Source organism: Euwallacea similis, chromosome 6 (assembly GCF_039881205.1).
Source record: "Euwallacea similis isolate ESF13 chromosome 6, ESF131.1, whole genome shotgun sequence".
In the NCBI taxonomy this organism is placed as follows: Eukaryota; Metazoa; Arthropoda; class Insecta; order Coleoptera; family Curculionidae; genus Euwallacea; species Euwallacea similis.
Genome location: NC_089614.1, coordinates 916,250 through 929,023, shown reverse-complemented (window position 1 = coordinate 929,023; position 12,774 = coordinate 916,250). Strand labels below are relative to the sequence as shown.

Genomic DNA, 12,774 nt, shown 5'->3' with positions numbered 1-12,774 from the left:
TAAAGGCCATTTTTCGTCTAAAAATATGCCATTTTAAAAAATATGTATTTCTTTTTTGGTTTTTTCATGTTGAATTACGCCACTGAGGTATACGTCGCCATGTTGTCATTTGAAAGAAGATAAATGGAAAAAACTGTTTTTCGATATTTAAATTGCTTATAAAAGAAAAAGTACTCAATAAAATGACAAATTAGTATTTTTCCCCATAATTCTGACCTAAAATTGTGCCTAATAGGTATACCTCAGTGGCGTAGCTCGACATGAGAAAACCCCAAAAAATTGTTTTTTTTTAATTACATATTTTTAAAGTAAAAATGACCCCTAAATTCTAAAAAAAGAAAAAAATTATAGGGAATTACATTTAAAAATCGAAAGTTGAGGTTATTTTCGGTTAAATCGTAAGTGCTAGATAAACGTCATCAATGTCAATCAATCGGCTCTATTCTCATATAGCTTCCCTTCAAATTTCAACTTTTTAAGTTTAAAAACAAAAAAGTTACAAGAGCGAGCCACCTTCTTGAATCACCCGGTATCTATAAAAAATATATATTTTCCATGTTTATGGGTGTACTTTGAGGAATTCTTTATAGCCAGTTCTGGAAAAAATAAATTGTATTTCTTAGTACGCCTATGGCTTGCAGTCAATAAATTCATATAATAAAAAAACCGAAAGCTACCAGATTCCTGAATTTTATGGATGTCTGTTGGAGATTTTCTTAATCGAATTTTTTTAACCAGAAATATTCAGTTTTGTCTATAACAGATTAATCCCAATTTTATTAAATAAATAAATAAATAAATAATCTTAATTGCATAATACTTAATAATCTGTAATTTATTGCACACTACTTAATTAACTTGATGTTTTTGTAATTTTCAAAGTTTGTACATCGAAGAAAATGTTTCCAAATCTGATGATGTGCAGCGGCTAACGAGAGGACACAGGAATGAACCACTCATGTCCGAAATGCTCGGTTTTAGCCACCTTTTGCAGATCTTCCTTTCTCAGAGTCATTAAAATCTTCAGCAAGCCTTTATACACTCATCGATAAAATGTTATTATTCTGATAGCATTTCTTACAAACAACTAAATATAACAATGGAACAGCAATCTGCAGTGAATAATATGACATTTTTCCTTAAAAATGAGTTATCAATATTTAGCAAGCAACTTTACAAATTTACTTTATACGTTATATGTATAGATTTATTGAACTCTTATCTTTATTATTGTAGCTTCACACACGCATTAGTGCGTAACTGTTTACTGAGACATTGGACCAGGGGCGTTTCACTCGATTTAGGACTTTCCTAGAATTCTAGACATTAAGACTTCCTTAAAGATTCGTCCCCCCTTCAGATTCCCTAAACCAACTTGGGTCAATCTAGGGATTTGTTTTACTATTATTAGATATATTAAGTATCGTAAAGATGTTAACGTGACGAAGAAGGTAACTTATTGTTTAAAGCTACGCCACTGGTTGCAAGCGCAAAATGGCAGATTTTGTGTCAAGCCAAGGGTCAAGGGACTCAAAATACCATTTCCCATTGGACTTTGCCTCTTTTTGTCGTCAATTTTTTATTAAGGCCAGTCGTCTGTTTTCGCAAAGCAAAGAATGAATTGAATATTCATGTAGTTGGTACCTCACTATGTGCATCACAATTGAAAATGAATTTTTAATTACTAGATAATTGGGATAATTGGGTAATTGAATAAGAATGCTTTGTGATCCAATTGTAAAGCATAAAGGTCAGGAGAGAGGTAAAATATTTTTCATCTAAGACTCCTAAAAAGTAAATTTGCTGAACAACGACGAAAGTCACTGTAGCGGCGAAGAGAGATCGTCATGGAACTATGGAATGGGAATGGTGCTCTTCAGTGATGAATCCGAAGTCTATTTGGATATAAGTGCATGATGGTTAGGCAAGAGTGAACAGACGACGAGATGACCGGCAAAATTTTCAATCATTTTCAATGCAGAAGCGCACCAGACTGGTGAAATAATGATATGGGGAATTCATGGTAGTAGGTCACCTTTGATCTTCAACACAGTTAATGCGATATACAGAGTGTTATTTAAGTACGTGGCCAATCTTCAAGGGATGATTTTTGGAGGGAAAAGTTTATAAAAGCATAAGTTGGCCAATGCTTCTTTTTCAAGATACAGGATGTCACACTTTTTTTTTTAAATCGTTCCACGTTAAAAAAAACTTCTAAATTACAAGAAGATGCAAACTAATATGACGTTGAAAATGAGTTTTTACTGTAATACAAAGGAATCTATTAAATTACACGCTCCTTTTGCCAGTAGCGTGCACAGAGCTATCGCCGGAAATTAAAGAAAAATTAAACAAGGAAAACGGTTTATTAAAACTACACTTAAACAAAGGTACGCAATTTTTTTAGAAAAAAAAACATTTAACAACAAATAACACGAAACTTACAACAGCTGCTGAACATGTCCTCCTTCAACTTCAATGCAAGCATTAGCTAACATCCATTGCCGAACACGTTGAAATATTCCCGGTGTATACCTTATCTAATTACATGAATCCCGTATTCCTTGGATTAATTCTTCTTCAGTGTCGACCGGAGTTCTATAAACGAAAGTCTTTACATGTCCCCAAAAGAACAAATCTATCGGATCTAAATCTGGTGACCTGGGTGGCCATAACTATGCTTAATGCGTAAAAAATATAAAAGTTTAAAAAAGGTCAATGGCGCATAAGTAAAGATAATAATCATAAATAGTACTATCAAATTTCAACAAAATCGGCTAAAGGATTACTAAGATTTAAAAAAAAAGGATTTTTTTCAACAAAGTTTGACATCCTGTAGCTTGAAAAGGAAGCATTACTGGACCTATGTTTATATAAACTTTTCATCTTAGAATCACTCAAAGAATCACCCCTTGAAGTTTGGCCACGAACTTAAATAATACCCTATATTTATAAACATTTCGACGCTGATATGCAGCTTCAGTAGTGTAAATCAGTAATACTAAGTATAGAAAAACGAAAATAAAATACAAAGTTTCAATTTAAAATGAAGATTTAGTATCTAATAGAAAAATTTGAAATTAACGAAATTAAAGAAATGAAAATGGAACAAGGGAGAGAAATTAGATACAGCCGGTGCTGTGCATAAACTGAGATTTATTTAAAAACAGCACTCGGGAGTCAATATTGTCTTTACAGAAAAATTACGGAGTCAAGCTTGACTGATAAAATGCACATTTGCTTGTTTTTAAAATGACATTGAATTATTAAAATATCTCAAAATTGATATACATTAACTTTCCGGCAAAGGTCGGTGTAAATTTTGACCTTTATCTGTCTCGTGTATGATGCGGTTTTTTAACTAAATACATCATCTGATAAAGAAATCTACAAGCAAAAATCCTCTCAAACCGCAAAAAAAGTAAAAATTTTGCTGTTTTTGTGAAGCATTATTAAGATGGAAACGTAACCAAAAATGGTACCTTGGAAGATTCAGTTGAAGCCTTGTTAAAACTGCGAAAGTTGTTTTTTGAAAAACCAAATTCTGCTTCTTCAGCTAAGTAGGTTCAATTCTGCGAAATACAAGTCAAATTCTATTCAGAAAATTACAAATCAGAAAATGAATTTTAGGGAAATTATTAAGGGTGGCTAGTAGAAAGTGATTAGGGAGATTTCCTTAGTTTTTGAGATGTAGGAAAAATGAATTAAAGCCTTGGATAGTTTTTGATTACTCAGGTATTGTTTTCTCAGTGATCCACCAGTTTATGCAGGTCGTTAGATATTGTCTGAAGGAATCAAAGAAAGGAATTTTCCATTTGAATTTGAAAATTAAGATTGTTACTATAAAATCATATCCAGTATTTCACGAATGCTTTCTAGAAAGCTGCTGAACCCAACTGCTGCTACTAAAGAAAATTTCTGGCTCGGCTACAAATATTCAGCACGATGAATTGAAAAGAAATTTTTCCAGAAACACGTCCAGAAGCCTGGAAGAAAACATTGGTGAAGCTGTCACGTCTTAAAGCAGTTAGTTCGACTTGGCGAGAATATTAATTCGTAACTTGAAACTTTTCGAAAATGGAAGCCTGGAAAACAGGCAAATTTTGAATTCTCCTTTACCAAATATTCTCTCAGGGAAAAAGAAAATGAATGAAAAACATCTAAGTTTGGATAACTGCATTATTGATGGGTTTACTGAGGGTACCTACCAGCAACAGTCTGTTTTCCACGATTTTAACTCGTACTGATAATGTACGAACTTACAATACTGGTAGTGCCTGGCAATTCTTGTGTAGTGTTTATGGTACCAAGCCATGTAACATGATAACCACTAAATGAAGAACCGATTAAATAAATAAGCTTGAGCTTAATCTGTTCAGGTTCGTACTTCAGGTTCTACTGGACTGTATTTTGTTATTGTTGTATAAAAGCGAAGAATGGTACGAAAGCAGAGAAACAGAAAATCATTTTAGCATATTTATTAAAAACCTCATCTCCGAACACTTTATTTAGACAACTCTTGGGGCAATTGACCATATTTTTCTTCACAAGTACGACTTGCAGGTGGCAACAAACTAACGACCAGTGTACTGGTAAATCAAGAAATTGGTAGCAGAGGAGTTATTGGGGTGTGCCACATTTTTACTGCTATTTAATTATTTTTGCTTCAAAGGTACCACTTGAAGGTGGTACCAGAAATGTTGGACACATCACCGATAACCACCACGTAACGAAGGGGTTTTGCTGACCACAGACTTACGTTATTTTCGCGTTGACCACATGTGTCTCGGGTACCACACAAAAGCTCTCAAAAGCTGGCAGACATCGCGCAACAGTTGATTCGGCCTCGCGTCGCGTAGCGTCGAGTTCCTTCCGCGAAAATCGCACGCGAAATACCGCTATGTTAGCGACCTCCCCTAAGGACATTGGCCGTGGCACAGGACAGATACATCATCAGTTGTCGTTCCTGACCATACGCAACGTTATTGCGAGGGGGTGGGTGCGGTACTTACATTCATGTCTGCGATACGGTACGACCAGACGTGTGCAAAATCCGAGGTCTCACGAACCAAATTCGCGGAGGGACGGCCCTGTCTTGCCTCGCCATTCGCGAATCGCAACTCGCAGGATAATTGATCAGTCATCCTGTAGCTTCGTTGTGGTCCTGAGCCATTCTCGTTTCGCTCCTTTTTGGGGTCCTGGGTCGATTTCTTCAATTCGGATTTTAATGAAATCTTTCTTTGTCAAAAATTTTGTGGTCAGTGATCAATGTTGTTCCCCTGCTGATTTCGGATATACAGTGCCCAACGCGACTGCTGATAATCTTTATTTTTTTGTTCCGACTTTTTTCGGGAGTACGTGGATCAGATTTTTGCAACAAAGAAAAACGCAACATTACCTTGATCATACTCTGAATAGCAGTAGTAGCACCTTCGGCCCGTGTCAACCAATTTAAATCAACAGTAGATCATTAGAAAGCTTGTTTCTCGTATAACGACAAGGGGATCGTAATTCAAAAAAAGTTCATGTTTTTGGTGTTATGCAGGGTGAGAAAAAAGCACTAAAAAAGGTTAAAATTTAACTTTTTGGATCTTTGGTAGAAATACGATTTTTTTAATTCCTCCTTTTCCTTCCTTTTAAAGTCCTGGATCTCGTAAACCAAGGGAGAAAAGGTGTCCCTGAATGAACAAGAGAACATCACGTTTTGGCCGAAATTTCAAACTCTCCTTTTTATTCCGAATACAATAATGTATCACACTTAATATTTGTTAAAATATTTATTTATTTATTATCTTTATTTATGTATACTCTACATGCACCATTTTCCTCCTCTAGAAGGTGATGTAGCCCCTCTTAGCCATCATCAACTATTTTTCTTAAATGTGTAGGGCATACAGGGTGTCCCGGTTTGTTTCAGATAAATTGATATGGGAAATAGACCTCATCATTTTAAGCAAAAAAGTGCATATGAACATGGGCCCGATCTCGATCGGTAACGGAGTGTTAAAATTAAAAAAAAAGGTTTTTATTTTATTATCATTGATCTACTACAGATAGACCTTTAAAATTTTTATGCATATTAAGTAATAGGTGCTGCTTAAAACGAGAGTAAATTTCCTCCAATTACTATACAGGGTATTGTATTGTCCGAGGTCTCGGTTCATAAAATCATTTAAAAAATTTAATCGTAGGCCACTGGTGAATTTTTATATATTTTTTAACTTCTCCCACGTATTATCTAAATTTTGTCTCTCTTAGTTTTTGGTCGAATTCTGTTCCATTTTCCCATAAACTAATTAATTTATAAATTCCGTCGGATCTACAGACGTTAAGACGCACATACTATTTTGACATTTCGTATTAGATTAACTGTCAAAATAACATTTTTTTACCACATTCTTTATTTGACATCTCAATTTGACATACTGATTTTCCATGGAAACCAGAATGTGAGGAAATCAGCGAATCGTCGACACCCTAATCGCAAAGCATTTCAAGCAGTTCATCAACAAATACAGGAAAATGGTAATGAATGAAGCTAATTGGAGGAAATTTACGCTCGCTTTAAGTAGCACCGATTACGTAATATTCATATAAAATTTGAAGGGTCTCTCTGTAATAGATCCAGCACAAGAAAATAAAAATATATGTTTTTCTTAAATTTTAACATCCTGTAACTCCGCTACCGATCGAGATCAGATCCATGCTCATATTTTATTTTTACTTAAAATGATGAGGTCTATCACCCATTTTCATATCACATATCAATTTGTCCGAAACAAACTGGGACACCTTGTATTTTATGTTTAGTAAAATCTATATTTTTTCTGAATACAACGACTTCTCACACTTCGTACTTATTTATTTACATTTTTTGCGACAAATTTAAACTAATTATTAAAACAATTGTAATTATGATGCTTTAATTAAATGCATAATATAAGATAGTTCTACACTAAAAGCCGTTGTAATAAATATTAAGTATGATGGGCCATTCTATTCATTCAAAGTAAAAAGCAGTATTATTTTAACAAAATAAATAGCTTTTTTAATAGCGTAAAATCTGTCAAAACTAAAAAAGGAATGTTGATGGATCCATAGAAATTACTTCTTGAATAGCTGCCCGGAAATTATCCACTCAAAAATGTCCATCCAGGGATGTCCTTTCCCATGAGACCCCTGAATGGCTGAGATTTAATTTGAATTCTTCTGATCACAACAATATTTGTAAAATCACCATAAAATTGACAGCTGTGGAACAGTTTAATCTAAATTTTCACATTTTTATTGAAACAATACCAGCTTGGGCAAATTTGTAGGAATTTTAGGGATATGTCGTTTATTGTGTAAGGGTTTTGTCTAAACTAAAAAAAAATACATTTGAAGCCAATAAAATAGAGGTATTTTAAGTTTGAAAAATCTTTGGATCTTAGGAAATTGTTATTTTCTAATGCATAGTAAAAGTAGATTTGTGTTAGGCTCGATTTTGATTTGAGAAACTGCACGAAAAAAATAGAACTGGAGAAACTCATAAAAAAATTGCTACGTCTGAAGTCTAAAAAAATAACACTCCGTATCTCAGTAAAGAAGCTTTTGGGAAAATTGCTCAACAGCGAACACATTGATAAAATCTTTCAATCTTCTAAATGCACTCCACTTTTTACACTCCAATATTTTTTTTCTTTTGGTTCCAGTATTTTTTCCTATTGGTTCCAGTATGTTTTTTCTGGATTGTTACTAAAATCTTAGGCATATTTAAACACTTTTAAAGAGATTTGCTTGCAGTTACGGTCAACAGCAAAGTAACAACTTGGTCCTTAAATCCTTTATTTTACAACGGAAATTTCAATCAGACACCTCCAACATTCTCTTCTGGCCAGCCGCTCTTATTTTGCTTTTTTCTTAAAGAATATGTTAATTTTTGTCAAACCGAAATCGAAACCCATGAATACGTGTAGGTTCCCAAATATGTAACCAAGATTTTGTGTGTTTACTCAGTCGAAAAAATATTTTTGTGAAGTCTAAGCAAACGAACCCAACGAGGATGATAACCCGGAGATAAACTGCTATCTGGCGAAAATGCACGTAAAATACTTAGCTGGTCTGAGGGGCTTTTCAATGTTGTTGACCTACCTGATATATGCACAACAGGAAGGGAATTGTTAAGGGCCATTGGCGTACCTTCGCTTTTATGTCCATGGAAAATTGTTCTCCGTCCACCCTTTCCTGGGAAGCAATAAAAACGTTTCGCAACAATCCGACAAGGGCAAAAAAACGGTTTTATGATTTGGCAAAGGATTGTAAATTTTGGTATTACGCCGAAAAAGGGTTAAAATTTCTAAATTCTTTTAAGATTTACGAGCACTGCTGCTACTTGTAAGGGCATTTTTTTACCTTCAATTTGGGAACAACAAGCCATTGATCAATCCAGAAAGCATGCTCTTTGATGCTAAACAGACACTCTCCCTAAAACCCAACACTAAACAGATTGTAATGAATAGCGATTAGCATCACAAAGGAGCTGTTATGTCGGGTTAACGCCTTTTAAACCGTGAAATAATGATATTTGCAAACCTGGATTCATCACCCTGAACTGACCCGAATCGAAGCTTTGACTATGAAAAGCGCAAAAAAACAACATTAAGCATTCTCTAACAGTTAGAGACTTAGCGATGGAAAAAGTTTAACCCAGGCGCGAATTCGGGTTATTGGGTCACCATTATTAAAGCTCGTCCATAAACTTCAATCGACAGGACCATAAACATGTATTCAAAAAAGCACCGACAAAACCCTTTCGCAACCCTTCATAAAACCTGAAATATACACATTTATTGGCAAGAAGACGCAATATAACCCTTCGGTTTTACGGCAGCAAAAAAGGACTTGCAATAATGCCAATTCTTCTCCGTTTTACCCCTTTTACCATTATTGGAGTCGACAGCCAGACAAAAGTGCCCCGCAATTTTACAACTGCAAACACTCTTAAAGGGCCTGTTTATTGGTGGGTACTGAGGTTTATAATGGGACACCCAAACCAAATCGGATTTGAAGGCAATCGGTTAGTGGTTGCTTAAGCTGTGGGTGATACGTTTATTCACCGTTGAATCGGGAAGAGATACCTCACTGTGGCATTAAATTTCTGCACTGGATAATGAATTTTTAACGTGGATTGTGCATTTCAAGGAATTCGATAATGAACGGGGTTGAAACTTATAAAATATTCAGTACGTTGCCAATCCCTAATTGCAATGCATACCATAAAATTTCAGTTTTGTGCAATGAATTTCCTGGAAGAAAAGCCTTTCAGGGGTGTTTTCCCAATCTCCAATCATAAAATCTTCCTCGGGGCATAATTTTGAACGTTGATAACATATCATTGTCCTGGGAATGACGTCAATGTGAACTCAGTTTTATCAATAATTTTTAGGTGAATTTTGCGTCATTGCTTTTAATAATAAGGGACGTCACAGCCCATGTGGGTATCACGGATCATGATTACGATATTACCTTTTCCCACCAGTGCAAAAGGCGTTCATTGAGGTTGCAAACCGAAGTTGCTTGAGCGGAAGTTTGAAACTATAAATGTGACGTTACATCCGGTGGGTTAGTGAATTAATTTCGTCATTGTTTGCTACCTCCCTGCCTTTTGTATGGTGTGGGGGTTTTGGCGATTTATGTGCCTACTTTTGTAGTCCACTGCAATTTGAATAATAAAATTTCAGCTAATGAGCTGAGGGCTAAAACCGGCGTTGATGAGGAAATTGAATTGAGTCAGGCAAAAATTACGAGAATTTTTTCCCACTTATAATAGGAGTCAGGAAGAATATACAGCCGGTGACACAATTATTAGGACCCTTGAGAATCGTCGGTTTCTCAATTTTGACGAGCAATAAATTACAGGAGTAGTATGGATTATTAATTTTTATGAAATACATTTACAAATCTAAAATTTAGTAAGATCTCCGTGTGCTTTTATAACTGCCTGGAGTCTTTTGGGTAAAATGGCTACTAGCTTACTACATGTTGATATGTCGATATTTTGCCATACACGTCTTATTTCTGCTTCCACTCCTTTTTTGATTTACAGTAACTTTTTTATACTTCCTTCTTTATACTACTCCGTAAATATTCAATAAGATTTAAATCTGGGCTTTGCGGAGGCCATTCCGAAATTAGGATATTTTTTTCCGCAAAATAAGCTTTACTTGTTGCTGTTGTGTGGCATGGAGCATTGCCTTGTTGAAAAAAAACATTCTCAGTGTTTATGCGTACGTATTCATATGTACTTTAGGCTAATTGCATACGAGGACCCCAATTAATACACAGCTACTCTCTTATTAGACCTGAAATGATCAAAATTAGAAAATATACAAGGTTTTCTTCACAAAACAGAAGGAGATGAACATGGAAAAACTGGTTAGTTCAGATTAGGTGATTAAGATTACTTAACTTTTTATTTCTTTTTTTTCTTTTTTTTTGAAAGGTGGAAATTTTCACAAAGACACCCGGCTGCCGATGTTACAGCCGAATAGTGTGGGATTTGAGCGCAATCTAATGTGCCTACCTATCCACTAAAACAAGCTCCCTTCTTCCGCCCCAGGACCGCCCTTCGGCATTTCCTTTTATGCCTAATCTGAACTAACCAATCTTTCCATAATAACCTCCAAGTTCCTATGCTCCTTCCCCGAGCCTTTCGTAACCCCATGTAACTGGGAATTGATTCGACAGCAGGGGTGTTACGGCAAGCTTAGTATGTGGAGGTTTCTTGGATAGGGAATTCGAAATTTTTCGAAATTTTGATATAGATTAAAAATAGCGCTTTAAGCGTCACACTTCTTAGTTTTAAAAGCTCACAATTGTTGTTGCCACGTTGTACAGACCTTTTCAGTGATAAACATTACTTGCTTAACATTCATGGTACCCGTTTCTGCGCAAAATTTCAAACTTAAACTAAGGAGAAGTCGACAATACATCAGAGACTTACGATTTTTGCACATGTGCACCTTCCGGAAATGGAATACAGCCCCCATACCCTGAAGTGCGGGAGAGAACTCCGGATATCACTTCTCCTCCGGAAGAAAATTCCGTCTTGTGAATGGGATAAGATTTCTCCTTCACGAAGAGGTCGGGTCGTTTTACGGAGAGTAAAACGAGTTGGAACAGGGGATTGGGGAGTGAAAAGGGGCCTACTAACGGGGCTTCAGCCCCCCACTTTACTACTATTACGGACTCATTTATGCATGCGACGCTGGTACCTTTTCTCATCCGTCTAGTTTTTCAGATGACAAGTGAAATTTTATCTTCTTTTATCTAATGAACACCAGCTCCGACGATGGAAAAGACGTTCTCCGAAACTAATATACAAAGCGAAGAAATTTTAATTATAGCCGGCTTTTTATTTTTAATTGGAATAGAGAGACAGCTCCTCGGGTTCTGAACAGTTTATGAAGCAATAAAGCTTTTATTTAGCAAATTTCGGGGCATTTTTATGCTTTCCTGCGAGTACAGCACCTTAATGAACTGTATTAAAAATTTCAAGAGGCAGTAAGACTCCGTTAGGTAAGAATCAGATTTTCCGTGCCAAGCAATAATGATAACAAAGCTAATATTCGAAAAGTGGCACAATGCCAAATTTAAGCAACAATTATTTGTTTTCGAATTTACTTGGAAATTTCCAAGATAAAATGATTTCGGCTTAAGTGACTCGTAGACGAGCAAGATAATATGGTAGAAGGACTCGTCTAGGAATGCCAATAATTTCTAATCTACTAGAAACTATTCAGTTATATTGACCATCTAGAGATTGCTTTAGACATGATCATCTGACTCGATGTACCTTATGTATACTCATAATTCTAATTCCTCTCTACTCATACTCTGTTTCCAAGGGATTTTGAGCAATTTTTCTTTTTTTTCATTTTTGTCTTTATAGAGATCAAGAAAAATAAGTTTTCGAAATGTTTAGGATGCCCATTTCTGTAGAGCACTCATATTTTGTATTTTGTACCATCTCTCGACATTTATATTTCTCGAAAAAAGACTCGCGATAAATTATTACCCCTTAATGGGGGGGTTCTGCGCCTTTTTTCGGCCTAGGTAAAAAAACCCACAACCGAAAGGGTTACGCTATGCGGCAGGGCATTATTTAAGAAAACCAGACAGCCGTATGTACGTGTTTTTTTTTGTTTCAAAGGGCCTGGGAACCAGCGAAAACGACATCCACCCTCGTTTGATGCGTTTTCTTCAGGCTTATAAACTTATCAGTTTAAGATTTCTTAGATTAGCACACAGGGTTGTACCATTTAATATTCGTCCTATTTTCGATGAAACGATTGAAAACTTAAGCCTAAAATGTCATGAAGTCCTATATGCACAGTGCTCTAAAAACCATTCACTGGTTCCCTTTCGAGCCTTAAAACTACGATTTTTTCTAAAATAAAGTAGGAAAGATTCGAAATGGACCTAATCCACCCCTGTGATTTTACCCTTTCAAACACTTGTCTCGCTGCAGCCGTCAGGGTCAGGGTCTCTGCATAGAGCAGACTGCCACCCCTCATCCCACCCCCTACAGACTTCACCCTCGCAGACACCCAGACGGGATCTGCATGTATACACTTGTGTTTAGGTGAATTCCTAGACATATTTGTTGATTGCGTAAAGGACTGAAGGGTGGGTGTCAATGCACCCTCCAAGGTCTGCACTCAGGTTAGAACAGCAAATCTCTCAAACCAATTTTCCTTTCAATCCCAATGAGTGTGAACCTGGAAGTGCGTT

At 35.9% G+C, this 12,774-nt stretch overlaps 1 protein-coding gene across 1 annotated transcript in view; it reads right to left on the bottom strand.

The window, feature by feature from the left end:
- Positions 1-5,184, bottom strand: part of LOC136409402 (protein abrupt-like) — a 35,914-nt gene extending 30,730 nt beyond the window's left edge. The window contains exon 1 of the mRNA XM_066390877.1: positions 4,760-5,184. The gene's annotated coding sequence lies outside the window, so the exon portion shown is untranslated. The remainder of the gene's footprint in view (positions 1-4,759) is intronic.
- Between the last annotated feature and the right edge of the window lie 7,590 nt (positions 5,185-12,774).